The sequence below is a fragment of the Hemibagrus wyckioides genome, unplaced genomic scaffold (genome assembly GCF_019097595.1).
Source record: "Hemibagrus wyckioides isolate EC202008001 unplaced genomic scaffold, SWU_Hwy_1.0 Contig35, whole genome shotgun sequence".
NCBI lineage: Eukaryota > Metazoa > Chordata > Actinopteri > Siluriformes > Bagridae > Hemibagrus > Hemibagrus wyckioides.
In genome coordinates, this window is record NW_026690797.1 from 1 (window position 1) to 26,746 (window position 26,746).

The window sequence follows — 26,746 nt, forward strand, 5'->3', positions numbered from 1 at the left end:
CAGGTTTGTTCAGATTGTGTACAGTGTTCTTTATTTCTAGATATGTTCTGAAGTTTCCAATTCAAGCACTTGTGTAAAATCCTTTGATAGACTCGTCTAGCAAATGCTGTAAACGCAGAGAGAGAGAGAGAGAGAGAGAAGCGCACTCACGCGCGCTCTCTCACTCGCTCGCGTTGGAAGCGACCCCTCTCTCCAGTTCAGCTGGTGGCGGTAATGCGTCCAACTCCTGAACAAAGAAGAAGAGAGCAGACATGTGGCTCTTGTAGTTGTTGCGGCATTTAAATTGTTGCTCTGAATTGTTTTTAACGAAGTAATAATTGAAGCAAGAAAAGTATTTGTGGATGAAGTGGTAAAAGCCTGTTCAAAAACACCTTACTTTCTCTACGCAGCAATCTGCTGTCTTATGTCAAGTGTTTTATTGATGTGGCATGAAAATAAAGCAAGAAGCTGAGATGCAGCGTGCAACGTGCCTGTTTAAATATTTTGTCAAATTAAGCAGAGTAAGATGTCATTAAGAGTTAGTAATCCCAACACGTGCAGACGCGTGTGAGGGTTGCAGGTGGTGAGACAGAAAGTTTCATATGGATGAAGCAGTTGTTCTATCCACCCAACAGCAAACTGAGGCCTTGAATGAGTGACTTTAAAATAAATCAAATAAAAAAAGAAAAGAAAAGAGCGAGTCATCTACATCGTACACTATAAAGAGCCCTTATTGAAACTGCTTTCTAAGCTACGGCCATACCACCCTGAGAACGCCCGTTCTCGTCCGATCTCAGAAGCTAAGCCGGGTCGGGCCTGGTTAGTACTTGGATGGGAGACCGCCTGGGAATACCAGGTGCTGTAAGCTTTTTCACCGTCAAAGTCTCTACTGCAACTTTTCAAACTCAAAAACACCTTCAACTTGCATTCATTTATTACTACACAGAGATCACACACAGAGACACATGTGACAAAATCAACAAGCAATCAATCACCTCGACACAAATTCATGCTCAAATCACAGAATTATCCCTACCTTATTTATTTTCCACTTCATTCATTCATTCATTCATTCATTCATTCATTCATTCATTCATTCATTCAAACAATCACTCGCATATTCCTTTAAACTACAATTATTATTCTATTTTCTTATTAAGAACCTTTTTACATAAAGTTATTTATTTGGAGGCTGTATGTTTCTAGAATGGAATGGACTTCACGTAGCAGATATCATAGTCACTTTTTTTACATAAAGTTATTTATTTATTTGAGGGTGTATGTTTCTAGAATGGACGGACTTCACGTAGCAGATATCATAGTCACATTTCTTGATGATACCAATCTCGTGATTATTCTTTTATTCGTGTATTTCGTTATTATTTTTAATTATTTTTCTTACTACTGCTACTACTACTACTATGATTCCTGTCCGTAACAGTCGTAGTAGTAGCATTTACACTTATAACATGAGCGTCTTAGATGCTCCAACAAACAATTGGATGTTGCAGGTTTGTTCAGATTGTGTACAGTGTTCTTTATTTCTAGATATGTTCTGAAGTTTCCAATTCAAGCACTTGTGTAAAATCCTTTGATAGACTCGTCTAGCAAATGCTGTAAACGCAGAGAGAGAGAGAGAGAGAGAGAGAGAGAGAGAGAGAGAGAGAGAGAGCGCACTCACGCGCTCTCTCACTCGCTCAGCGTTGGAAGCTTGACCCCTCTCTCCAGTTCAGCTGGTGGCGGTAATGTCGTCCAACTCCTGAACAAAGAAGAAGAGAGCAGACATGTGGCTCTTGTAGTTGTTGCGGCATTTAAATTGTTGCTCTGAATTGTTTTTAACGAAGTAATAATTGAAGCAAGAAAAGTATTTGTGGATGAAGTGGTAATAGCCTGTTCAAAGACACCTTACTTTCTCTCGCAGCAATCTGCTGTCTTATGTCAAGTGTTTTATTGATGTGGCATCAAAATTAAGCAAGAAGCTGAGATGCAGCGTGCAGCGTGCCTGTTTAAATATTTTGTCAAATTAAGCAGAGTAAGATGTCATTAAGTGTTAGTAATCCCAAGAGGTGGAGAGGCGCGTGTGGGTTGCAGGTGGTGAGACAGAAAGTTTGATATGGATGAAGCGGTTGTTCTCTCCACCCAACAGCAAACTGAGGCCTTGAATGAGTGACTTTAAAATAAATCAAATAAAAAGAAAAAGAAAAGCGAGTCATCTACATCGTACACTATAAAGAGCCCTTATTGAAACTGCTCTCTCGCTTACGGCCATACCACCCTGAGAACGCCCGATCTCGTCCGATCTCGGAAGCTAAGCAGGAGTCGGGCCTGGTTAGTACTTGGATGGGAGACCGCCTGGGAATACCAGGTGCTGTAAGCTTTTTCACCGTCAAAAGTCTCTACTGCAACTTTTCAAACTCAAAAACACCTTCAACTTGCATTCATTTATTACTACACAGAGATCACACACAGAGACACATGTGACAAAATCAACAAGCAATCAATCACCTCGACACAAATTCATGCTCAAATCACTGAATTATCCCTACCTTATTTATTTTCCACTTCATTCATTCATTCATTCATTCATTCATTCATTCATTCATTCATTCATTTATTCATTCAAACAATCACTCGCATATTCCTTTAAACTACAATTATTATTCTATTTTCTTATTAAGAAACCTTTTATTACATAAAGTTATTTATTTGGAGGCTGTATGTTTCTAGAATGGTCCGACTTCACGTAGCAGATATCATAGTCACATTTCTTGATGATACCTATCTCGTGAATATTCTTTTTTTTGTGGATTTAGTTTGTATTATTAATTATTTTCTTACTACTGCTACTACTACTACTATGATTCCTGTCCGTAACAGTCGTAGTAGTAGCATTTACACTATCACATGGCGTCTTAGATGCTCCAACAAACAATTGGATGTTGCAGGTTTGTTCAGATTGTGTACAGTGTTCTTTATTTCTAGATATGTTCTGAAGTTTCCAATTCAAGCACTTGTGTAAAATCCCCTTTGATAGACTCGTCTAGCAAATGCCTGCTGCAGAGAGAGAGAGAGAGAGAGAGAGAGAGAGGCGCACGCACTCACGCGCTCTCTCACTGGCTCAGCGTTGGAAGCTTGACCCCTCTCTCCAGTTCAGCTGGTGGCGTGTAATGCGTCCAACTCCTGAACAAAGAAGAAGAGAGCAGACATGTGGCTCTTGTAGTTGTTGCGGCATTTAAATTGTTGCTCTGAATTGTTTTTAACGAAGTAATAATTGAAGCAAGAAAAGTATATGTGGATGAAGTGGTAATAGCCTGTTCAAAGACACCTTACTTTCTCTCGCAGCAATCTGCTGTATGTCAAGTGTTTTATTGATGTGGCATGAAAATAAAGCAAGAAGCTAAGATGCAGCGTGCAACGTGCCTGTTTAAATATTTTGTCAAATTAAGCAGAGTAAGATGTCATTAAGTGTTAGTAATCCCAAGAGGTGAAGAGCGCGTGTGGGTTGCAGGTGGTGAGACAGAAAGTTTGATATGGATGAAGCGGTTGTTCTCTCCACCCAACAGCAAACTGAGGCCTTGAATGAGTGACTTTAAAATAAATCAAATAAAAAGAAAAGAAAAGCGAGTCATCTACATCGTACACTATAAAGAGCCCTTATTGAAAGTGCTCTCTAAACTTACGGCCATACCACCCTGAGCGCCCGATCTCGTCCGAGCTCGGAAGCTAAGCAGGTACGGGCCCGCTTAGTACTTGGATGGGAGACCGCCTGGGAATACCAGGCGCTGTAAGCTTTTCACCGTCAAAAGTCTCTACTGCAACTTTTCAAACTCAAAAACACCTTCAACTTGCATTCATTTATTACTACACAGAGATCACACACAGAGACACATGTGACAAAATCAACAAGCAATCAATCACCTCGACACAAATTCATGCTCAAATCACAGAATTATCCCTACCTTATTTATTTTCCACTTCATTCATTCATTCATTCATTCATTCATTCATTCATTCATTTATTCATTCAAACAATCACTCGCATATTCCTTTAAACTACAATTATTATTCTATTTTCTTATTTAGAAACTTTTTTACATAAAGTTATTTATTTGGAGGGTGTATGTTTCTAGAATGGACGGACTTCACGTAGCAGATATCATAGTCACATTTCTTGATGATACCAATCTCGTGATTATTCTTTTATTCGTGTATTTCGTTATTATTTTTAATTATTTTTCTTACTACTGCTACTACTACTACTATGATTCCTGTCCGTAACAGTCGTAGTAGGAGCATTTACACTATAACATGGCGTCTTAGATGCTCCAACAAACAATTGGATGTTGCAGGTTTGTTCAGATTGTGTCCAGTGTTCTTTATTTCTAGATATGTTCTGAAGTTTCCAATTCAAGCACTTGTGTACCATCGCTTCTGATAGACTCGTCTAGCAAATGCTGTAAACGCAGAGAGAGAGAGAGAGAGAGAGAGAGAGCGCACGCACTCACGCGCTCTCTCACTCGCTTCGCGTTGGAAGCTTGACCCCTCTCTCCAGTTCAGCTGGTGGCGGTAATGCGTCCAACTCCTGAACAAAGAAGAAGAGAGCAGACATGTGGCTCTTGTAGTTGTTGCGGCATTTAAATTGTTGCTCTGAATTGTTTTTAACGAAGTAATAATTGAAGCAAGAAAAGTATTTGTGGATGAAGTGGTAATAGCCTGTTCAAAGACACCTTACTTTCTCTCGCAGCAATCTGCTGTCTTATGTCAAGTGTTTTATTGATGTGGCATGAAAATAAAGCAAGAAGCTGAGATGCAGCGTGCAACGTGCCTGTTTAAATATTTTGTCAAATTAAGCAGAGTAAGATGTCATTAAGTGTTAGTAATCCCAAGAGGTGGAGAGCGCGTGTGGGTTGCAGGTGGTGAGACAGAAAGTTTGATATGGATGAAGCGGTTGTTCTCTCCACCCAACAGCAAACTGAGGCCTTGAATGAGTGACTTTAAAATAAATCAAATAAAAAAGAAAAGAAAAAGCGAGTCATCTACATCGTACACTATAAAGAGCCCTTATTGAAACTGCTCTCTAAACTACGGCCATACCACCCTGAGAACGCCCGATCTCGTCCGATCTCGGAAGCTAAGCAGGGTCGGGCCTGGTTAGTACTTGGATGGGGAGACCGCCTGGGAATACCAGGTGCTGTAAGCTTTTCACCGTCAAAAGTCTCTACTGCAACTTTTCAAACTCAAAAACACCTTCAACTTGCATTCATTTATTACTACACAGAGATCACACACAGAGACACATGTGACAAAATCAACAAGCAATCAATCACCTCGACACAAATTCATGCTCAAATCACAGAATTATCCCTACCTTATTTATTTTCCACTTCATTCATTCATTCATTCATTCATTCATTCATTCATTCATTCATTCATTCATTCAAACAATCACTCGCATATTCCTTTAAACTACAATTATTATTCTCTTTTCTTATTAAGAGACTTTTTTACATAAAGTTATTTATTTGGAGGGAGTATGTTTCTAGAATGGACGGACTTCACGTAGCAGATATCATAGTCACATTTCTTGATGATACCAATCTCGTGATTATTCTTTTATTCGTGTATTTCGTTATTATTTTTAATTATTTTTCTTACTACTGCTACTACTACTACTATGATTCCTGTCCGTAACAGTCGTAGTAGTAGCATTTGCACTTATAACGTGGGTGTCTTAGATGCTCCAACAAACAATTGGATGTTGCAGGTTTGTTCAGATTGTGTACAGTGTTCTTTATTTCTAGATATGTTCTGAAGTTTCCAATTCAAGCACTTGTGTAAAATCCTTTGATAGACTCGTCTAGCAAATGCTGTAAACGCAGAGAGAGAGAGAGAGAGAGAGAGAGGCGCACGCACTCACGCGCTCTCTCACTCGCTCAGCGTTGGAAGCTTGACCCCTCTCTCCAGTTCAGCTGGTGGCGGTAATGCGTCCAACTCCTGAACAAAGAAGAAGAGAGCAGACATGTGGCTCTTGTAGTTGTTGCGGCATTTAAATTGTTGCTCTGAATTGTTTTTAACGAAGTAATAATTGAAGCAAGAAAAGTATTTGTGGATGAAGTGGTAATAGCCTGTTCAAAGACACCTTACTTTCTCTCGCAGCAATCTGCTGTCTTATGTCAAGTGTTTTATTGATGTGGCATGAAAATAAAGCAAGAAGCTAAGATGCAGCGTGCAACGTGCCTGTTTAAATATTTTGTCAAATTAAGCAGAGTAAGATGTCATTAAGTGTTAGTAATCCCAAGAGGTGGAGAGGCGTGTGGGTTGCAGGTGGTGAGACAGAAAGTTTGATATGGATGAAGCGGTTGTTCTCTCCACCCAACAGCAAACTGAGGCCTTGAATGAGTGACTTTAAAATAAATCAAATAAAAAGAAAAAGAAAAGAAGCGAGTCATCTACATCGTACACTATAAAGAGCCCTTATTGAAACTGCTCTCTAAACTACGGCCATACCACCCTGAGAACGCGCGATCTCGTCCGATCTCGGAAGCTAAGCAGGGTCGGGCCTGGTTAGTACTTGGATGGGAGACCGCCTGGGAATACCAGGTGCTGTAAGCTTTTTCACCGTCAAAAGTCTCTACTGCAACTTTTCAAACTCAAAAACACCTTCAACTTGCATTCATTTATTACTACACAGAGATCACACACAGAGACACATGTGACAAAATCAACAAGCAATCAATCACCTCGACACAAATTCATGCTCAAATCACAGAATTATCCCTACCTTATTTATTTTCCACTTCATTCATTCATTCATTCATTCATTCATTCATTCATTCATTCATTCATTCATTCATTCATTCAAACAATCACTCGCATATTCCTTTAAACTACAATTATTATTCTATTTTCTAATTTAGAAACTTTTTTTTTACATAAAGTTATTTATTTCGGAGGCTGTATGTTTCTAGAATGGACGGACTTCACGTAGCAGATATCATAGTCACATTTCTTGATGATACCAATCTCGTGATTATTCTTTTATTCGTGTATTTCGTTATTATTTTTAATTATTTTTCTTACTACTGCTACTACTACTACTATGATTCCTGTCCGTAACAGTCGTAGTAGTAGCATTTACCTTATAACATGGCGTCTTAGATGCTCCAACAAACAATTGGATGTTGCAGGTTTGTTCAGATTGTGTACAGTGTTCTTTATTTCTAGATATGTTCTGAAGTTTCCAATTCAAGCACTTGTGTAAAATCCTTTGATAGACTCGTCTAGCAAATGCTGTAAACGCAGAGAGAGAGAGAGAGAGAGAGAGAGAGGCGCACGCACTCACGCGCTCTCTCACTGGCTTCAGCGTTGGAAGCTTGACCCCTCTCTCCAGTTCAGCTGGTGGCGTGTCGTCCAACTCCTGAACAAAGAAGAAGAGAGCAGACATGTGGCTCTTGTAGTTGTTGCGGCATTTAAATTGTTGCTCTGAATTGTTTTTAACGAAGTAATAATTGAAGCAAGAAAAGTATTTGTGGATGAAGTGGTAATAGCCTGTTCAAAGACACCTTACTTTCTCTCGCAGCAATCTGCTGTCTTATGTGTAGTGTTTTATTGATGTGACATGAAAATAAAGCAAGAAGCTGAGATGCAGCGTGCAGCGTGCCTGTTTAAATATTTTGTCAAATTAAGCAGAGTAAGATGTCATTAAGTGTTAGTAATCGCAAGAGGTGGAGGCGCGTGTGGGTTGCAGGTGGTGAGACAGAAAGTTTGATATGAATGAAGCGGTCGTTCTCTACACCCAACAGCAAACTGAGGCCTTGAATGAGTGTCATTAAAATAACTCAATTTAAAAAAGTAAAGAATCCGAGTCATCTACATCGTACACTATAAAGAGACCTTATTGAAACTGCTTTCTCGCTTACGGCCATACCACCCTGAGAACGCCCGATCTCGTCCGATCTCGGAAGCTAAGCAGGGTCGGGCCTGGTTAGTACTTGGATGGGAGACCGCCTGGGACTACCAGGTGCTGTAAGCTTTTCACCGTCAAAAGTCTCTACTGCAACTTTTCAAACTCAAAAACACCTTCAACTTGCATTCATTTATTACTACACAGAGATCACACACAGAGACACATGTGACAAAATCAACAAGCAATCAATCACCTCGACACAAATTCATGCTCAAATCACAGAATTATCCCTACCTTATTTATTTTCCACTTCATTCATTCATTCATTCATTCATTCATTCATTCATTCATTCATTCCTTCAAACAATCACTCGCATATTCCTTTAAACTACAATAATTATTCTATTTTCTTATTTAGAAACTTTTTTACATAAAGTTATTTATTTCGGAGGCTGTATGTTTCTAGAATGGACGGACTTCACGTAGCAGATATCATAGTCATTTTTTTTTACATAAAGTTATTTATTTCGGAGGGTGTATGTTTCTAGAATGGACGGACTTCACGTAGCAGATATCATAGTCACATTTCTTGATGATACCAATCTCGTGATTATTCTTTTATTCGTGTATTTCGTTATTATTTTTAATTATTTTTCTTACTACTGCTACTACTACTACTATGATTCCTGTCCGTAACAGTCGTAGTAGTAGCATTTACACTATAACATGAGCGTCTTAGATGCTCCAACAAACAATTGGATGTTGCAGGTTTGTTCAGATTGTGTACAGTGTTCTTTATTTCTAGATATGTTCTGAAGTTTCCAATTCAAGCACTTGTGTAAAATCCTTTGATAGACTCGTCTAGCAAATGCTGTAAACGCAGAGAGAGAGAGAGAGAGAGAGAGAGAGAGAGAGAGAGAGAGAGCGCACGCACTCACGCTCTCTCACTCGCTCAGCGTTGGAAGCTTGACCCCTCTCTCCAGTTCAGCTGGTGGCGGTAATGCGTCCAACTCCTGAACAAAGAAGAAGAGAGCAGACATGTGGCTCTTGTAGTTGTTGCGGCATTTAAATTGTTGCTCTGAATTGTTTTTAACGAAGTAATAATTGAAGCAAGAAAAGTATTTGTGGATGAAGTGGTAATAGCCTGTTCAAAAACACCTTACTTTCTCTCGCAGCAATCTGCTGTGTTATGTCAAGTGTTTTATTGATGTGGCATGAAAATAAAGCAAGAAGCTAAGATGCAGCGTGCAACGTGCCTGTTTAAATATTTTGTCAAATTAAGCAGAGTAAGATGTCATTAAGTGTTAGTAATCCCAAGAGGTGGAGAGGCGTGTGGGTTGCAGGTGGTGAGACAGAAAGTTTGATATGGATGAAGCGGTTGTTCTCTCCACCCAACAGCAAACTGAGGCCTTGAATGAGTGACTTTAAAATAAATCAAATAAAAAAAGAAAAGAAAGCGAGTCATCTACATCGTACACTATAAAGAGCCCTTATTGAAACTGCTCTCTAAACTTACGGCCATACCACCCTGAGAGCGCCCGATCTCGTCCGATCTCGGAAGCTAAGCAGGAGTCGGGCCTGGTTAGTACTTGGATGGGAGACCGCCTGGGAATACCAGGTGCTGTAAGCTTTTTCACCGTCAAAAGTCTCTACTGCAACTTTTCAAACTCAAAAACACCTTCAACTTGCATTCATTTATTACTACACAGAGATCACACACAGAGACACATGTGACAAAATCAACAAGCAATCAATCACCTCGACACAAATTCATGCTCAAATCACAGAATTATCCCTACCTTATTTATTTTCCACTTCATTCATTCATTCATTCATTCATTCATTCATTCATTCATTCATTCATTCATTCAAACAATCACTCGCATATTCCTTTAAACTACAATTATTATTCTATTTTCTTATTTAGAAACTTTTTTACATAAAGTTATTTATTTAGGAGGCTGTATGTTTCTAGAATGGAATGGACTTCACGTAGCAGATATCATAGTCACATTTCTTGATGATACCAATCTCGTGATTATTCTTTTATTCGTGTATTTCGTTATTATTTTTAATTATTTTCTTACTACTGCTACTACTACTACTATGATTCCTGTCCGTAACAGTCGTAGTAGTAGCATTTACCTATAACATGGCGTCTTAGATGCTCCAACAAACAATTGGATGTTGCAGGTTTGTTCAGATTGTGTACAGTGTTCTTTATTTCTAGATATGTTCTGAAGTTTCCAATTCAAGCACTTGTGTAAAATCCTCTTTGATAGACTCGTCTAGCAAATGCTGTAAACGCAGAGAGAGAGACAGAGAGAGAGAGAGCGCACGCACTCACGCGCTCTCTCACTCGCTCAGCGTTGGAAGCTTGACCCCTCTCTCCAGTTCAGCTGGTGGCGTGTAATGCGTCCAACTCCTGAACAAAGAAGAAGAGAGCAGACATGTGGCTCTTGTAGTTGTTGCGGCATTTAAATTGTTGCTCTGAATTGTTTTTAACGAAGTAATAATTGAAGCAAGAAAAGTATTTGTGGATGAAGTGGTAATAGCCTGTTCAAAGACACCTTACTTTCTCTCGCAGCAATCTGCTGTCTTATGTCAAGTGTTTTATTGATGTGGCATGAAAATAAAGCAAGAAGCTAAGATGCAGCGTGCAACGTGCCTGTTTAAATATTTTGTCAAATTAAGCAGAGTAAGATGTCATTAAGTGTTAGTAATCCCAAGAGGTGGAGAGGCGTGTGGGTTGCAGGTGGTGAGACAGAAAGTTTGATATGGATGAAGCGGTTGTTCTCTCCACCCAACAGCAAACTGAGGCCTTGAATGAGTGACTTTAAAATAAATCAAATAAAAAAGAAAAAGAAAAGCGAGTCATCTACATCGTACACTATAAAGAGCCCTTATTGAAACTGCTCTCTCGCTTACGGCCATACCACCCTGAGAACGCCCGATCTCGTCCGATCTCGGAAGCTAAGCAGGGTCGGGCCTGGTTAGTACTTGGATGGGAGACCGCCTGGGAATACCAGGTGCTGTAAGCTTTTTCACCGTCAAAAGTCTCTACTGCAACTTTTCAAACTCAAAAACACCTTCAACTTGCATTCATTTATTACTACACAGAGATCACACACAGAGACACATGTGACAAAATCAACAAGCAATCAATCACCTCGACACAAATTCATGCTCAAATCACAGAATTATCCCTACCTTATTTATTTTCCACTTCATTCATTCATTCATTCATTCATTCATTCATTCATTCATTCATTCATTCATTCATTCATTCATTCATTCAAACAATCACTCGCATATTCCTTTAAACTACAATTATTATTCTATTTTCTTATTAAGAAACTTTTTTTTACATAAAGTTATTTATTTCGGAGGCTGTATGTTTCTAGAATGGACGGACTTCACGTAGCAGATATCATAGTCACATTTCTTGATGATACCAATCTCGTGATTATTCTTTTATTCGTGTATTTCGTTATTATTTTTAATTATTTTTCTTACTACTGCTACTACTACTACTATGATTCCTGTCCGTAACAGTCGTAGTAGTAGCATTTACACTATAACATGGCGTCTTAGATGCTCCAACAAACAATTGGATGTTGCAGGTTTGTTCAGATTGTGTACAGTGTTCTTTATTTCTAGATATGTTCTGAAGTTTCCAATTCAAGCACTTGTGTAAAATCCCTTTGATAGACTCGTCTAGCAAATGCTGTAAACGCAGAGAGAGAGAGAGAGAGAGAGAGAGAGAGGCGCACGCACTCACGCGCTCTCTCACTCGCTCAGCGTTGGAAGCTTGACCCCTCTCTCCAGTTCAGCTGGTGGCGGTAATGCGTCCAACTCCTGAACAAAGAAGAAGAGAGCAGACATGTGGCTCTTGTAGTTGTTGCGGCATTTAAATTGTTGCTCTGAATTGTTTTTAACGAAGTAATAATTGAAGCAAGAAAAGTATTTGTGGATGAAGTGGTAATAGCCTGTTCAAAGACACCTTACTTTCTCTCGCAGCAATCTGCTGTCTTATGTCAAGTGTTTTATTGATGTGGCATGAAAATAAAGCAAGAAGCTAAGATGCAGCGTGCAACGTGCCTGTTTAAATATTTTGTCAAATTAAGCAGAGTAAGATGTCATTAAGTGTTAGTAATCCCAAGAGGTGGAGAGGCGTGTGGGTTGCAGGTGGTGAGACAGAAAGTTTGATATGGATGAAGCGGTTGTTCTCTCCACCCAACAGCAAACTGAGGCGAATGAGTGACTTTAAAATAAATCAAATAAAAAGAAAAGAAAAGCGAGTCATCTACATCGTACACTATAAAGAGCCCTTATTGAAACTGCTCTCTAAACTACGGCCATACCACCCTGAGAGCGCGCGATCTCGTCCGATCTCGGAAGCTAAGCAGGGTCGGGCCTGGTTAGTACTTGGATGGGAGACCGCCTGGGAATACCAGGTGCTGTAAGCTTTTTCACCGTCAAAAGTCTCTACTGCAACTTTTCAAACTCAAAAACACCTTCAACTTGCATTCATTTATTACTACACAGAGATCACACACAGAGACACATGTGACAAAATCAACAAGCAATCAATCACCTCGACACAAATTCATGCTCAAATCACAGAATTATCCCTACCTTATTTATTTTCCACTTCATTCATTCATTCATTCATTCATTCATTCATTCATTCATTCATTCATTCAAACAATCACTCGCATATTCCTTTAAACTACAATTATTATTCTATTTTCTTATTTAGAAACTTTTTTACATAAAGTTATTTATTTGGGAGGCTGTATGTTTCTAGAATGGACGGACTTCACGTAGCAGATATCATAGTCACATTTCTTGATGATACCAATCTCGTGATTATTCTTTTATTCGTGTATTTCGTTATTATTTTTAATTATTTTTCTTACTACTGCTACTACTACTACTATGATTCCTGTCCGTAACAGTCGTAGTAGTAGCATTTACACTATAACATGGCGTCTTAGATGCTCCAACAAACAATTGGATGTTGCAGGTTTGTTCAGATTGTGTACAGTGTTCTTTATTTCTAGATATGTTCTGAAGTTTCCAATTCAAGCACTTGTGTAAAATCCTTTGATAGACTCGTCTAGCAAATGCTGTAAACGCAGAGAGAGAGAGAGAGAGAGAGAGAGAGAGGCGCACGCACTCACGCGCTCTCTCACTGGCTTCAGCGTTGGAAGCTTGACCCCTCTCTCCAGTTCAGCTGGTGGCGTGTAATGCGTCCAACTCCTGAACAAAGAAGAAGAGAGCAGACATGTGGCTCTTGTAGTTGTTGCGGCATTTAAATTGTTGCTCTGAATTGTTTTTAACGAAGTAATAATTGAAGCAAGAAAAGTATTTGTGGATGAAGTGGTAATAGCCTGTTCAAAGACACCTTACTTTCTCTCTCCGCTATCTGCTGTCGTATGACAAGTGTTTTAGTGATGTGGCATGAAAATAAAGCAAGAAGCTAAGATGCAGCGTGCAGCGTGCCTGTTTAAATATTTTGTCAAATTAAGCAGAGTAAGATGTCATTAAGTGTTAGTAATCCCAAGAGGTGGAGAGGCGCGTGTGGGTTGCAGGTGGTGAGACAGAAAGTTTGATATGGATGAAGCGGTTGTTCTCTCCACCCAACAGCAAACTGAGACGCGAATGAGTGACTTTAAAATAAATCAAATAAAAAAAAGAAAAAGCGAGTCATCTACATCGTACACTATAAAGAGCCCTCATTGAAACTGCTTTCTCGCTAACGGCCATACCACCCTGAGAGCGCCCGATCTCGTCCGATCTCGGAAGCTAAGCAGGGTCGGGCCTGGTTAGTACTTGGATGGGAGACCGCCTGGGAATACCAGGTGCTGTAAGCTTTTTCACCGTCAAAAGTCTCTACTGCAACTTTTCAAACTCAAAAACACCTTCAACTTGCATTCATTTATTACTACACAGAGATCACACACAGAGACACATGTGACAAAATCAACAAGCAATCAATCACCTCGACACAAATTCATGCTCAAATCACAGAATTATCCCTACCTTATTTATTTTCCACTTCATTCATTCATTCATTCATTCATTCATTCATTCATTCATTCATTCATTCATTCATTCAAACAATCACTCGCATATTCCTTTAAACTACAATTATTATTCTATTTTCTAATTTAGAAACTTTTTTTTTACATAAAGTTATTTATTTGGAGGCTGTATGTTTCTAGAATGGACGGACTTCACGTAGCAGATATCATAGTCACATTTCTTGATGATACCAATCTCGTGATTATTCTTTTATTCGTGTATTTCGTTATTATTTTTAATTATTTTCTTACTACTGCTACTACTACTACTATGATTCCTGTCCGTAACAGTCGTAGTAGTAGCATTTACTTATAACATGGCGTCTTAGATGCTCCAACAAACAATTGGATGTTGCAGGTTTGTTCAGATTGTGTACAGTGTTCTTTATTTCTAGATATGTTCTGACGTTTCCAATTCAACCACTTGTGTAAAATCCTTTGATAGACTCGTCTAGCAAATGCTGTAAACGCAGAGAGAGAGAGAGAGAGAGAGAGAGAGAGAGGCGCGCGCACTCACGCGCTCTCTCACTGGCTTCAGCGTTGGAAGCTTGACCCCTCTCTCCAGTTCAGCTGGTGGCGGTAATGCGTCCAACTCCTGAACAAAGAAGAAGAGAGCAGACATGTGGCTCTTGTAGTTGTTGCGGCATTTAAATTGTTGCTCTGAATTGTTTTTAACGAAGTAATAATTGAAGCAAGAAAAGTATATGTGGATGAAGTGGTAATAGCCTGTTCAAAGACACCTTACTTTCTCTCGCAGCAATCTGCTGTGTTATGTCAAGTGTTTTATTGATGTGGCATGAAAATAAAGCAAGAAGCTAAGATGCAGCGTGCAACGTGCCTGTTTAAATATTTTGTCAAATTAAGCAGAGTAAGATGTCATTAAGTGTTAGTAATCCCAAGAGGTGGAGAGGCGTGTGGGTTGCAGGTGGTGAGACAGAAAGTTTGATATGGATGAAGCGGATGTTCTCTCCACCCAACAGCTAACTGAGAGCCTTGAATGAGTGACTTTAAAATAAATCAAATAAAAAAAGAAAAAGCGAGTCATCTACATCGTACACTATAAAGAGCCCTTATTGAAAGTGCTCTCTCGCTTACGGCCATACCACCCTGAGAACGCCCGATCTCGTCCGATCTCGGAAGCTAAGCAGGGTCGGGCCTGGTTAGTACTTGGATGGGAGACCGCCTGGGAATACCAGGTGCTGTAAGCTTATTCACCGTCAAAAGTCTCTACTGCAACTTTTCAAACTCAAAAACACCTTCAACTTGCATTCATTTATTACTACACAGAGATCACACACAGAGACACATGTGACAAAATCAACAAGCAATCAATCACCTCGACACAAATTCATGCTCAAATCACAGAATTATCCCTACCTTATTTATTTTCCACTTCATTCATTCATTCATTCATTCATTCATTCATTCATTCATTCATTCATTCATTCATTCAAACAATCACTCGCATATTCCATTAAAATACAATTATTATTCTATTTTCTTATGAAGAAACTTTTTTTTACATAAAGTTATTCATTTCGGAGGGTGTATGTTTCTAGAATGGACGGACTTCACGTAGCAGATATCATAGTCACATTTCTTGATGATACCAATCTCGTGATTATTCTTTTATTCGTGTATTTCGTTATTATTTTTAATTATTTTTCTTACTACTGCTACTACTACTACTATGATTCCTGTCCGTAACAGTCGTAGTAGTAGCATTTGCACTTATAACATGAGCGTCTTAGATGCTCCAACAAACAATTGGATGTTGCAGGTTTGTTCAGATTGTGTACAGTGTTCTTTATTTCTAGATATGTTCTGAAGTTTCCAATTCAAGCACTTGTGTAAAATCCTTTGATAGACTCGTCTAGCAAATGCTGTAAAGAGAGAGAGAGAGAGAGAGAGAGAGAGAGGCGCGCACTCACGCGCTCTCTCACTCGCTCAGCGTTGGAAGCTTGACCCGACTCTCCAGATCAGCTGGTGGCGGTAATGCGTCCAACTCCTGAACAAAGAAGAAGAGAGCAGACATGTGGCTCTTGTAGTTGTTGCGGCATTTAAATTGTTGCTCTGAATTGTTTTTAACGAAGTAATAATTGAAGCAAGAAAAGTATTTGTGGATGAAGTGGTAATAGCCTGTTCAAAGACAGCTTCCTTTCTCTCGCAGCAATCTTCTGTCTTATGTCAAGTGTTTTATTGATGTGGCATGAAAATAAAGCAAGAAGGTGAGATGCAGGGGGCAGCGTGCCTGTTTAAATATTTTGTCAAATTAAGCAGAGTAAGATGTCATTAAGTGTTAGTAATCCCAAGAGGTGGAGAGCGCGTGTGGGTTGCAGGTGGTGAGACAGAAAGTTTGATATGGATGAAGCGGTTGTTCTCTCCACCCAACAGCAAACTGAGGCCGAATGAGTGACTTTAAAATAAATAAAATAAAAAGAAAAGAAAAAGCGAGTCATCTACATCGTACACTATAAAGAGCCCTCATTGAAACTGCTTTCTCGCTAACGGCCATACCACCCTGAGAAGCGCCCGATCTCGGAAGCTAGGGAGGGTCGGGCCTGGTTAGTACTTGGATGGGAGACCGCCTGGGGATACCAGGTGCTGTAAGCTTTTCACCGTCAAAAGTCTCTACTGCAACTTTTCAAACTCAAAAACACCTTCAACTTGCATTCATTTATTACTACACAGAGATCACACACAGAGACACATCTGACAAAATCAACAAGCAATCAATCACCTCGACACAAATTCATGCTCAAATCACAGAATTATCCCTACCTTATTCATTTTCCACTTCATTCATTCATTCATTCATTCATTCATTCATTCATTCATTCATTCATTCAAACAATCACTCGCATATTCCTTTAAACTACAATTATTATTCTATTTTCTTATAAAGAAACTTTTTTACAGAAAGTTATTTATTTGGAGGCTGTATGTTTCTAGAATGGACGGACTTCACGTAGCAGATATCATAGTCACTTTTTTTACATAAAGTTATTTATTTCGGAGGGTGTATGTTTCTAGAATGGGCCGGACTTCACGTAGCAGATATCATAGTCACATTTCTTGATGATACCAATCTCGTGATTATTCTTTTATTCGTGAATTTCGTTATTATTTTTAATTATTTTTCTTACTACTGCTACTACTACTACTATGATTCCTGTCCGTAACAGTCGTAGTAGTAGCATTTACACTATAACATGAGCGTCTTAGATGCTCCAACAAACAATTGGATGTTGCAGGTTTGTTCAGATTGTGTAGTGTTCTTTATTTCTAGATATGTTCTGAAGTTTCCAATTCAAGCACTTGTGTAAAATCCCCTTTGATAGACTCGTCTAGCAAATGCTGTAAACGCACACAGAGAGAGACAGAGAGAGAGAGAGAAAGAGAGACAGAGAGGCGCACGCACTCACGCGCTCTCTCACTCGCTCAGCGTTGGAAGCTTGACCCCTCTCTCCAGATCAGCTGGTGGCGGTAATGCGTCCAACTCCTGAACAAAGAAGAAGAGAGCAGACATGTGGCTCTTGTAGTTGTTGCGGCATTTAAATTGTTGCTCTGAATTGTTTTTAACGAAGTAATAATTGAAGCAAGAAAAGTATTTGTGGATGAAGTGGTAATAGCCTGTTCAAAAACACCTTACTTTCTCTCGCAGCAATCTGCTGTGTTATGTCAAGTGTTTTATTGATGTGGCATGAAAATAAAGCAAGAAGCTGAGATGCAGCGTGCAACGTGCCTGTTTAAATATTTTGTCAAATTAAGCAGAGTAAGATGTCATTAAGTGTTAGTAATCCCAAGAGGTGGAGAGGCGCGTGTGGGTTGCAGGTGGTGAGACAGAAAGTTTGATATGGATGAAGCGGTTGTTCTCTCCACCCAACAGCAAACTGAGACGCGAATGAGTGACTTTAAAATAAATCAAATAAAAAAAGAAAAGAAAAGAAACGGAGTCATCTACATCGTACACTATAAAGAGCCCTTATTGAAACTGTTCTCTCGCTTACGGCCATACCACCCTGAGAACGTCCGATCTCGGAAGCTAAGCAGGGTCGGGCCTGGTTAGTACTTGGATGGGAGACCGCCTGGGAATACCAGGTGCTGTAAGCTTTTTCACCGTCAAAAGTCTCTACTGCAACTTTTCAAACTCAAAAACACCTTCAACTTGCATTCATTTATTACTACACAGAGATCACACACAGAGACACATGTGACAAAATCAACAAGCAATCAATCACCTCGACACAAATTCATGCTCAAATCACAGAATTATCCCTACCTTATTTATTTTCCACTTCATTCATTCATTCATTCATTCATTCATTCATTCATTCATTCATTCATTCATTCAAACAATCACTCGCATATTCCTTTAAACTACAATTATTATTCTATTTTCTTATTTAGAAACTTTTTCTTTCATAAAGTTATTTATTTCGGAGGCTGTATGTTTCTAGAATGGACGGACTTCACGTAGCAGATATCATAGTCACATTTCTTGATGATACCAATCTCGTGATTATTCTTTTATTCGTGTATTTCGTTATTATTTTTAATTATTTTTCTTACTACTGCTACTACTACTACTATGATTCCTGTCCGTAACAGTCGTAGTAGTAGCATTTACACTATAACATGGCGTCTTAGATGCTCCAACAAACAATTGGATGTTGCAGGTTTGTTCAGATTGTGTACAGTGTTCTTTATTTCTAGGTATGTTCTGAAGTTTCCAATTCAAGCACTTGTGTAAAATCCCACTTTGATAGACTCGTCTAGCAAATGCTGTAAACGCAGAGAGAGAGAGAGAGAGAGAGAGAGAGGCGCACGCACTCACGCGCTCTCTCACTGGCTCAGCGTTGGAAGCTTGACCCCTCTCCAGTTCAGCTGGTGGCGTGTAATGCGTCCAACTCCTGAACAAAGAAGAAGAGAGCAGACATGTGGCTCTTGTAGTTGTTGCGGCATTTAAATTGTTGCTCTGAATTGTTTTTAACGAAGTAATAATTGAAGCAAGAAAAGTATATGTGGATGAAGTGGTAATAGCCTGTTCAAAGACACCTTACTTTCTCTCGCAGCAATCTTCTGTCTTATGTCAAGTGTTTTATTGATGTGGCATGAAAATAAAGCAAGAAGCTAAGATGCAGCGTGCAACGTGCCTGTTTAAATATTTTGTCAAATTAAGCAGAGTAAGATGTCATTAAGTGTTAGTAATCCCAAGAGGTGGAGAGGCGCGTGTGGGTTGCAGGTGGTGAGACAGAAAGTTTGATATGGATGAAGCGGTTGTTCTCTCCACCCAACAGCAAACTGAGGCCTTGAATGAGTGACTTTAAAATAAATCAAATAAAAAGAAAAGAAGCGAGTCATCTACATCGTACACTATAAAGAGCCCTTATTGAAAGTGCTCTCTCGCTTACGGCCATACCACCCTGAGAACGCCCGATCTCGTCCGATCTCGGAAGCTAAGCAGGGTCGGGCCTGGTTAGTACTTGGATGGGAGACCGCCTGGGAATACCAGGTGCTGTAAGCTTTTTCACCGTCAAAAGTCTCTACTGCAACTTTTCAAACTCAAAAACACCTTCAACTTGCATTCATTTATTACTACACAGAGATCACACACAGAGACACATGTGACAAAATCAACAAGCAATCAATCACCTCGACACAAATTCATGCTCAAATCACAGAATTATCCCTACCTTATTTATTTTCCACTTCATTCATTCATTCATTCATTCATTCATTCATTCATTCATTTATTCATTCAAACAATCACTCGCATATTCCTTTAAACTACAATTATTATTCTATTTTCTTATTTAGAAACTTTTTTACATAAAGTTATTTATTTGGAGGTGTATGTTTCTAGAATGGACGGACTTCACGTAGCAGATATCATAGTCACATTTCTTGATGATACCAATCTCGTGATTATTCTTTTATTCGTGTATTTCGTTATTATTTTTAATTATTTTCTTACTACTGCTACTACTACTACTATGATTCCTGTCCGTAACAGTCGTAGTAGTAGCATTTACACTATAACATGTGCGTCTTAGATGCTCCAACAAACAATTGGATGTTGCAGGTTTGTTCAGATTGTGTACAGTGTTCTTTATTTCTAGATATGTTCTGAAGTTTCCAATTCAAGCACTTGTGTAAAATCCCCTTTGATAGACTCGTCTAGCAAATGCTGTAAACGCAGAGAGAGAGAGAGAGAGAGAGAGAGAGAGAGCGCGCACTCACACGCTCTCTCACTCGCTCAGCGTTGGAAGCTTGACCCCTCTCTCCAGTTCAGCTGGTGGCGGTAATCGTCCAACTCCTGAACAAAGAAGAAGAGAGCAGACATGTGGCTCTTGTAGTTGTTGCGGCATTTAAATTGTTGCTCTGAATTGTTTTTAACGAAGTAATAATTGAAGCAAGAAAAGTATATGTGGATGAAGTGGTAATAGCCTGTTCAAAGACACCTTACTTTCTCTCGCAGCAATCTGCTGTCTTATGTCAAGTGTTTTATTGATGTGGCATGAAAATAAAGCAAGAAGCTAAGATGCAGCGTGCAACGTGCCTGTTTAAATATTTTGTCAAATTAAGCAGAGTAAGATGTCATTAAGTGTTAGTAATCCCAAGAGGGGGAGAGGGGCGTGTGGGTTCCAGGTGGTGAGACAGAAAGTTTGATATGGATGAAGCGGTTGTCCTCTCCACCCAACAGCAAACTGAGGCCTTGAATGAGTGACTTTAAAATAAATCAAATAAAAGAAAAGAAAAAAGCGAGTCATCTACATCGTACACTATAAAGAGCCCTTATTGAAAGTGCTCTCTCGCTTACGGCCATACCACCCTGAGAACGCCCGATCTCGTCCGATCTCGGAAGCTAAGCAGGGTCGGGCCTGGTTAGTACTTGGATGGGAGACCGCCTGGGAATACCAGGTGCTGTAAGCTTTTTCACCGTCAAAAGTCTCTACTGCAACTTTTCAAACTCAAAAACACCTTCAACTTGCATTCATTTATTACTACACAGAGATCACACACAGAGACACATGTGACAAAATCAACAAGCAATCAATCACCTCGACACAAATTCATGCTCAAATCACAGAATTATCCCTACCTTATTTATTTTCCACTTCATTCATTCATTCATTCATTCATTCATTCATTCATTTATTCATTCAAACAATCACTCGCATATTCCTTTAAACTACAATTATTATTCTATTGTCTTATTTAGAAACTTTTTTTACATAAAGTTATTTATTTAGGGTGTATGTTTCTAGAATGGACGGACTTCACGTAGCAGATATCATAGTCACATTTCTTGATGATACCAATCTCGTGATTATTCTTTTATTCGTGTATTTCGTTATTATTTTTAATTATTTTCCTTACTACTGCTACTACTACTACTATGATTCCTGTCCGTAACAGTCGTAGTAGTAGCATTTACACTATAACATGGCGTCTTAGATGCTCCAACAAACAATTGGATGTTGCAGGTTTGTTCAGATTGTGTACAGTGTTCTTTATTTCTAGATATGTTCTGAAGTTTCCAATTCAAGCACTTGTGTAAAATCCTTTGATAGACTCGTCTAGCAAATGCTGTAAACAGAGAGAGAGAGAGAGAGAGAGAGAGAGAGGCGCACGCACTCACGCGCTCTCTCACTCGCTTCGCGTTGGAAGCTTGACCCCTCTCTCCAGTTCAGCTGGTGGCGGTAATCGTCCAACTCCTGAACAAAGAAGAAGAGAGCAGACATGTGGCTCTTGTAGTTGTTGCGGCATTTAAATTGTTGCTCTGAATTGTTTTTAACGAAGTAATAATTGAAGCAAGAAAAGTATTTGTGGATGAAGTGGTAATAGCCTGTTCAAAGACACCTTACTTTCTCTCGCAGCAATCTTCTGTCTTATGTCAAGTGTTTTATTGATGTGGCATGAAAATAAAGCAAGAAGCTGAGATGCAGCGTGCAACGTGCCTGTTTAAATATTTTGTCAAATTAAGCAGAGTAAGATGTCATTAAGTGTTAGTAATCCCAAGAGGTGGAGAGGCGTGTGGGTTGCAGGTGGTGAGACAGAAAGTTTGATATGGATGAAGCGGTTGTTCTCTCCACCCAACAGCAAACTGAGGCCTTGAATGAGTGACTTTAAAATAAATCAAAAGAAAAAAAGAAAAGAAAAGCGAGTCATCTACATCGTACACTATAAAGAGCCCTTATTGAAACTGCTTTCTCGCTTACGGCCATACCACCCTGAGAACGCCCGATCTCGTCCGTTCTCGGAAGCTAAGCAGGGTCGGGCCTGGTTAGTACTTGGATGGGAGACCGCCTGGGAATACCAGGTGCTGTAAGCTTTTTCACCGTCAAAAGTCTCTACTGCAACTTTTCAAACTCAAAAACACCTTCAACTTGCATTCATTTATTACTACACAGAGATCACACACAGAGACACATGTGACAAAATCAACAAGCAATCAATCACCTCGACACAAATTCATGCTCAAATCACTGAATTATCCCTACCTTATTTATTTTCCACTTCATTCATTCATTCATTCATTCATTCATTCATTCATTCATTCATTCATTCAAACAATCACTCGCATATTCCATTAAAATACAATTATTATTCTATTTTCTTATGAAGAAACTTTTTTACATAAAGTTATTTATTTGGAGGCTGTATGTTTCTAGAATGGACGGACTTCACGTAGCAGATATCATAGTCACATTTCTTGATGATACCAATCTCGTGATTATTCTTTTATTTGTGTATTTCGTTATTATTTTTAATTATTTTTCTTACTACTGCTACTACTACTACTATGATTCCTGTCCGTAACAGTCGTAGTAGTAGCATTTACACTATCACATGGCGTCTTAGATGCTCCAACAAACAATTGGATGTTGCAGGTTTGTTCAGATTGTGTACAGTGTTCTTTATTTCTAGATATGTTCTGAAGTTTCCAATTCAAGCACTTGTGTAAAATCCTTTGATAGACTCGTCTAGCAAATGCTGTAAACGCAGAGAGAGAGAGAGAGAGAGAGAGAGGCGCACGCACTCACGCGCTCTCTCACTGGCTCAGCGTTGGAAGCGACCCCTCTCTCCAGTTCAGCTGGTGGCGGTAATCGTCCAACTCCTGAACAAAGAAGAAGAGAGCAGACATGTGGCTCTTGTAGTTGTTGCGGCATTTAAATTGTTGCTCTGAATTGTTTTTAACGAAGTAATAATTGAAGCAAGAAAAGTATATGTGGATGAAGTGGTAATAGCCTGTTCAAAGACACCTTACTTTCTCTCGCAGCAATCTGCTGTATGTCAAGTGTTTTATTGATGTGGCATGAAAATAAAGCAAGAAGCTAAGATGCAGCGTGCAACGTGCCTGTTTAAATATTTTGTCAAATTAAGCAGAGTAAGATGTCATTAAGTGTTAGTAATCCCAAGAGGTGGAGAGGGGCGTGTGGGTTGCAGGTGGTGAGACAGAAAGTTTGATATGGATGAAGCGGTTGTTCTCTCCACCCAACAGCAAACTGAGGCCTTGAATGAGTGACTTTAAAATAAATCAAATAAAAAAAGAAAAAAAGCGAGTCATCTACATCGTACACTATAAAGAGCCCTTATTGAAAGTGCTCTCTAAACTACGGCCATACCACCCTGAGCACGCCCGATCTCGTCCGATCTCGGAAGCTAAGCAGGGTCGGGCCTGGTTAGTACTTGGATGGGAGACCGCCTGGGAATACCAGGTGCTGTAAGTTTTTTCACCGTCAAAAGTCTCTACTGCAACTTTTCAAACTCAAAAACACCTTCAACTTGCATTCATTTATTACTACACAGAGATCACACACAGAGACACATGTGACAAAATCAACAAGCAATCAATCACCTCGACACAAATTCATGCTCAAATCACAGAATTATCCCTACCTTATTTATTTTCCACTTCATTCATTCATTCATTCATTCATTCATTCATTCATTCATTTATTCATTCAAACAATCACTCGCATATTCCTTTAAACTACAATTTTTATTCTATTATCTTATCTAGAAACCTTTTTTTACTTAAAGTTACTCATTTCGGTCGGTGTATGTTTCTAGAATGGACGGACTTCACGTAGCAGATATCATAGTCACATTGCTTGATGATACCAATCTCGTGATTATTCTTTTATTCGTGTATTTCGTTATTATTTTTAATTATTTTTCTTACTACTGCTACTTCTTCTACTCTGATTCCTTGCCGTAACATCCGTAGTAGTACCATCTGCACTTATAGCATGGTCTTCTTAGAGGCCCCAACAAGCAATTGGATGTTGCAGGTTTGTTCAGATTGTGTACAGTGTTCTTTATTTCTAGATATGTTCTGAAGTTTCCAATTCAAGCACTTGTGTAAAATCCTTTGATAGACTCGTCTAGCAAATGCTGTAAACGCAGAGAGAGAGAGAGAGAGAGAGAGAGAGAGAGAGCACGCACTCACGCGCTCTCTCACTCGCTCAGCGTTGGAAGCTTGACCCCTCTCCAGATCAGCTGGTGGCGGTAATGCGTCCAACTCCTGATCAAAGAAGAAGAGAGCAGACATGTGGCTCTTGTAGTTGTTGCGGCATTTAAATTGTTGCTCTGAATTGTTTTTAACGAAGTAATAATTGAAGCAAGAAAGGTATTTGTGGATGGAGTGGTAATAACATGTTCAAAGACACCTTACTTTCTCTCGCAGCAATCTTCTGTCTTATGTCAAGTGTTTTATTGATGTGGCATGAAAATAAAGCAAGAAGCTGAGATGCAGCGTGCAGCGTGCCTGTTTAAATATTTTGTCAAATTAAGCAGAGTAAGATGTCATTAAGTGTTAGTAATCCCAAGAGGTGGAGAGGCGTGTGGGTTGCAGGTGGTGAGACAGAAAGTTTGATATGGATGAAGCGGTTGTTCTCTCCACCCAACAGCAAACTGAGGCCTTGAATGAGTGACTTTAAAATAAATAAAATAAAAAGAAAAGAAAAGAAGCGAGTCATCTACATCGTACACTATAAAGAGCCCTCATTGAAACTGCTTTCTCGCTACGGCCATACCACCCTGACAACGCCCGATCTCGTCCGATCTCGGAAGCTAAGGAGGGTCGGGCCTGGTTAGTACTTGGATGGGAGACCGCCTGGGAATACCAGGTGCTGTAAGCTTTTTCACCGTCAAAAGTCTCTACTGCAACTTTTCAAACTCAAAAACACCTTCAACTTGCATTCATTTATTACTACACAGAGATCACACACAGAGACACATGTGACAAAATCAACAAGCAATCAATCACCTCGACACAAATTCATGCTCAAATCACAGAATTATCCCTACCTTATTCATTTTCCACTTCATTCATTCATTCATTCATTCATTCATTCATTCATTCATTCATTCATTCATTCAAACAATCACTCGCATATTCCTTTAAACTACAATTATTATTCTATTTTCTTATAAAGAAACTTTTTTACAGAAAGTTATTTATTTGGAGGCTGTATGTTTCTAGAATGGAGCGGACTTCACGTAGCAGATATCATAGTCACTTTTTTTACATAAAGTTATTTATTTCGGAGGGTGTATGTTTCTAGAATGGGACGGACTTCACGTAGCAGATATCATAGTCACATTTCTTGATGATACCAATCTCGTGATTATTCTTTTATTCGTGAATTTCGTTATTATTTTTAATTATTTTCTTACTACTGCTACTACTACTACTATGATTCCTGTCCGTAACAGTCGTAGTAGTAGCATTTACACTATAACATGGCGTCTTAGATGCTCCAACAAACAATTGGATGTTGCAGGTTTGTTCAGATTGTGTAGTGTTCTTTATTTCTAGATATGTTCTGAAGTTTCCAATTCAAGCACTTGTGTAAAATCCTTTGATAGACTCGTCTAGCAAATGCTGTAAACGCAGAGAGAGAGAGAGAGAGAGAGAGAGAGAGAGAGAGAGAGAGGCGCACGCACTCACGCGCTCTCTCACTCGCTCAGCGTTGGAAGCTTGACCCCTCTCTCCAGATCAGCTGGTGGCGTGTAATGCGTCCAACTCCTGAACAAAGAAGAAGAGAGCAGACATGTGGCTCTTGTAGTTGTTGCGGCATTTAAATTGTTGCTCTGAATTGTTTTTAACGAAGTAATAATTGAAGCAAGAAAAGTATTTGTGGATGAAGTGGTAATAGCCTGTTCAAAGACACCTTACTTTCTCTCGCAGCAATCTGCTGTGTTATGTCAAGTGTTTTATTGATGTGGCATGAAAATAAAGCAAGAAGCTAAGATGCAGCGTGCAACGTGCCTGTTTAAATATTTTGTCAAATTAAGCAGAGTAAGATGTCATTAAGTGTTAGTAATCCCAAGAGGTGGAGAGGCGTGTGGGTTGCAGGTGGTGAGACAGAAAGTTTGATATGGATGAAGCGGTTGTTCTCTCCACCCAACAGCAAACTGAGGCCTTGAATGAGTGACTTTAAAATAAATCAAATAAAAAAGAAAAGAAAAGCGAGTCATCTACATCGTACACTATAAAGAGCCCTTATTGAAACTGTTCTCTCGCTTACGGCCATACCACCCTGAGAACGCCCGATCTCGTCCGATCTCGGAAGCTAAGCAGGGTCGGGCCTGGTTAGTACTTGGATGGGAGACCGCCTGGGAATACCAGGTGCTGTAAGCTTTTTCACCGTCAAAAGTCTCTACTGCAACTTTTCAAACTCAAAAACACCTTCAACTTGCATTCATTTATTACTACACAGAGATCACACACAGAGACACATGTGACAAAATCAACAAG

At 39.4% G+C, this 26,746-nt stretch overlaps 15 non-coding genes and 4 pseudogenes across 15 annotated transcripts; all 19 read left to right on the forward strand.

The window, feature by feature from the left end:
- Positions 1 to 729: 729 nt before the first annotated feature.
- Positions 730 to 847, forward strand: LOC131350420 (5S ribosomal RNA; annotated as a pseudogene).
- A 1,389-nt stretch (positions 848 to 2,236) lies between these two features.
- On the forward strand, positions 2,237 to 2,356 carry LOC131350384 (5S ribosomal RNA). Its single transcript, XR_009204198.1, has one exon. It is a non-coding gene; the product is annotated as a 5S ribosomal RNA (ribosomal RNA).
- A 1,297-nt stretch (positions 2,357 to 3,653) lies between these two features.
- Positions 3,654 to 3,770, forward strand: LOC131350422 (5S ribosomal RNA; annotated as a pseudogene).
- A 1,289-nt stretch (positions 3,771 to 5,059) lies between these two features.
- On the forward strand, positions 5,060 to 5,179 carry LOC131350406 (5S ribosomal RNA). Its single transcript, XR_009204219.1, has one exon. It is a non-coding gene; the product is annotated as a 5S ribosomal RNA (ribosomal RNA).
- Positions 5,180 to 6,472: 1,293 nt separating this feature from the next.
- LOC131350395 (5S ribosomal RNA) lies at positions 6,473 to 6,591 on the forward strand. Its single transcript, XR_009204208.1, has one exon. It is a non-coding gene; the product is annotated as a 5S ribosomal RNA (ribosomal RNA).
- Positions 6,592 to 7,892: 1,301 nt separating this feature from the next.
- Positions 7,893 to 8,011, forward strand: LOC131350379 (5S ribosomal RNA). Its single transcript, XR_009204193.1, has one exon. It is a non-coding gene; the product is annotated as a 5S ribosomal RNA (ribosomal RNA).
- Positions 8,012 to 9,395: 1,384 nt separating this feature from the next.
- Positions 9,396 to 9,515, forward strand: LOC131350391 (5S ribosomal RNA). Its single transcript, XR_009204205.1, has one exon. It is a non-coding gene; the product is annotated as a 5S ribosomal RNA (ribosomal RNA).
- A 1,292-nt stretch (positions 9,516 to 10,807) lies between these two features.
- Positions 10,808 to 10,926, forward strand: LOC131350448 (5S ribosomal RNA). Its single transcript, XR_009204232.1, has one exon. It is a non-coding gene; the product is annotated as a 5S ribosomal RNA (ribosomal RNA).
- Positions 10,927 to 12,235: 1,309 nt separating this feature from the next.
- On the forward strand, positions 12,236 to 12,354 carry LOC131350393 (5S ribosomal RNA). The gene has a single exon (XR_009204207.1). It is a non-coding gene; the product is annotated as a 5S ribosomal RNA (ribosomal RNA).
- Positions 12,355 to 13,645: 1,291 nt separating this feature from the next.
- LOC131350367 (5S ribosomal RNA) lies at positions 13,646 to 13,764 on the forward strand. Its single transcript, XR_009204182.1, has one exon. It is a non-coding gene; the product is annotated as a 5S ribosomal RNA (ribosomal RNA).
- Positions 13,765 to 15,063: 1,299 nt separating this feature from the next.
- Positions 15,064 to 15,182, forward strand: LOC131350459 (5S ribosomal RNA). The gene has a single exon (XR_009204243.1). It is a non-coding gene; the product is annotated as a 5S ribosomal RNA (ribosomal RNA).
- A 1,295-nt stretch (positions 15,183 to 16,477) lies between these two features.
- Positions 16,478 to 16,587, forward strand: LOC131350444 (5S ribosomal RNA; annotated as a pseudogene).
- A 1,391-nt stretch (positions 16,588 to 17,978) lies between these two features.
- On the forward strand, positions 17,979 to 18,087 carry LOC131350417 (5S ribosomal RNA; annotated as a pseudogene).
- A 1,295-nt stretch (positions 18,088 to 19,382) lies between these two features.
- Positions 19,383 to 19,501, forward strand: LOC131350471 (5S ribosomal RNA). The gene has a single exon (XR_009204254.1). It is a non-coding gene; the product is annotated as a 5S ribosomal RNA (ribosomal RNA).
- A 1,290-nt stretch (positions 19,502 to 20,791) lies between these two features.
- On the forward strand, positions 20,792 to 20,910 carry LOC131350482 (5S ribosomal RNA). Its single transcript, XR_009204265.1, has one exon. It is a non-coding gene; the product is annotated as a 5S ribosomal RNA (ribosomal RNA).
- A 1,283-nt stretch (positions 20,911 to 22,193) lies between these two features.
- Positions 22,194 to 22,312, forward strand: LOC131350375 (5S ribosomal RNA). Its single transcript, XR_009204190.1, has one exon. It is a non-coding gene; the product is annotated as a 5S ribosomal RNA (ribosomal RNA).
- A 1,280-nt stretch (positions 22,313 to 23,592) lies between these two features.
- On the forward strand, positions 23,593 to 23,711 carry LOC131350382 (5S ribosomal RNA). Its single transcript, XR_009204196.1, has one exon. It is a non-coding gene; the product is annotated as a 5S ribosomal RNA (ribosomal RNA).
- Positions 23,712 to 25,006: 1,295 nt separating this feature from the next.
- On the forward strand, positions 25,007 to 25,124 carry LOC131350397 (5S ribosomal RNA). The gene has a single exon (XR_009204210.1). It is a non-coding gene; the product is annotated as a 5S ribosomal RNA (ribosomal RNA).
- Positions 25,125 to 26,510: 1,386 nt separating this feature from the next.
- On the forward strand, positions 26,511 to 26,629 carry LOC131350357 (5S ribosomal RNA). Its single transcript, XR_009204173.1, has one exon. It is a non-coding gene; the product is annotated as a 5S ribosomal RNA (ribosomal RNA).
- Positions 26,630 to 26,746: the final 117 nt, after the last annotated feature.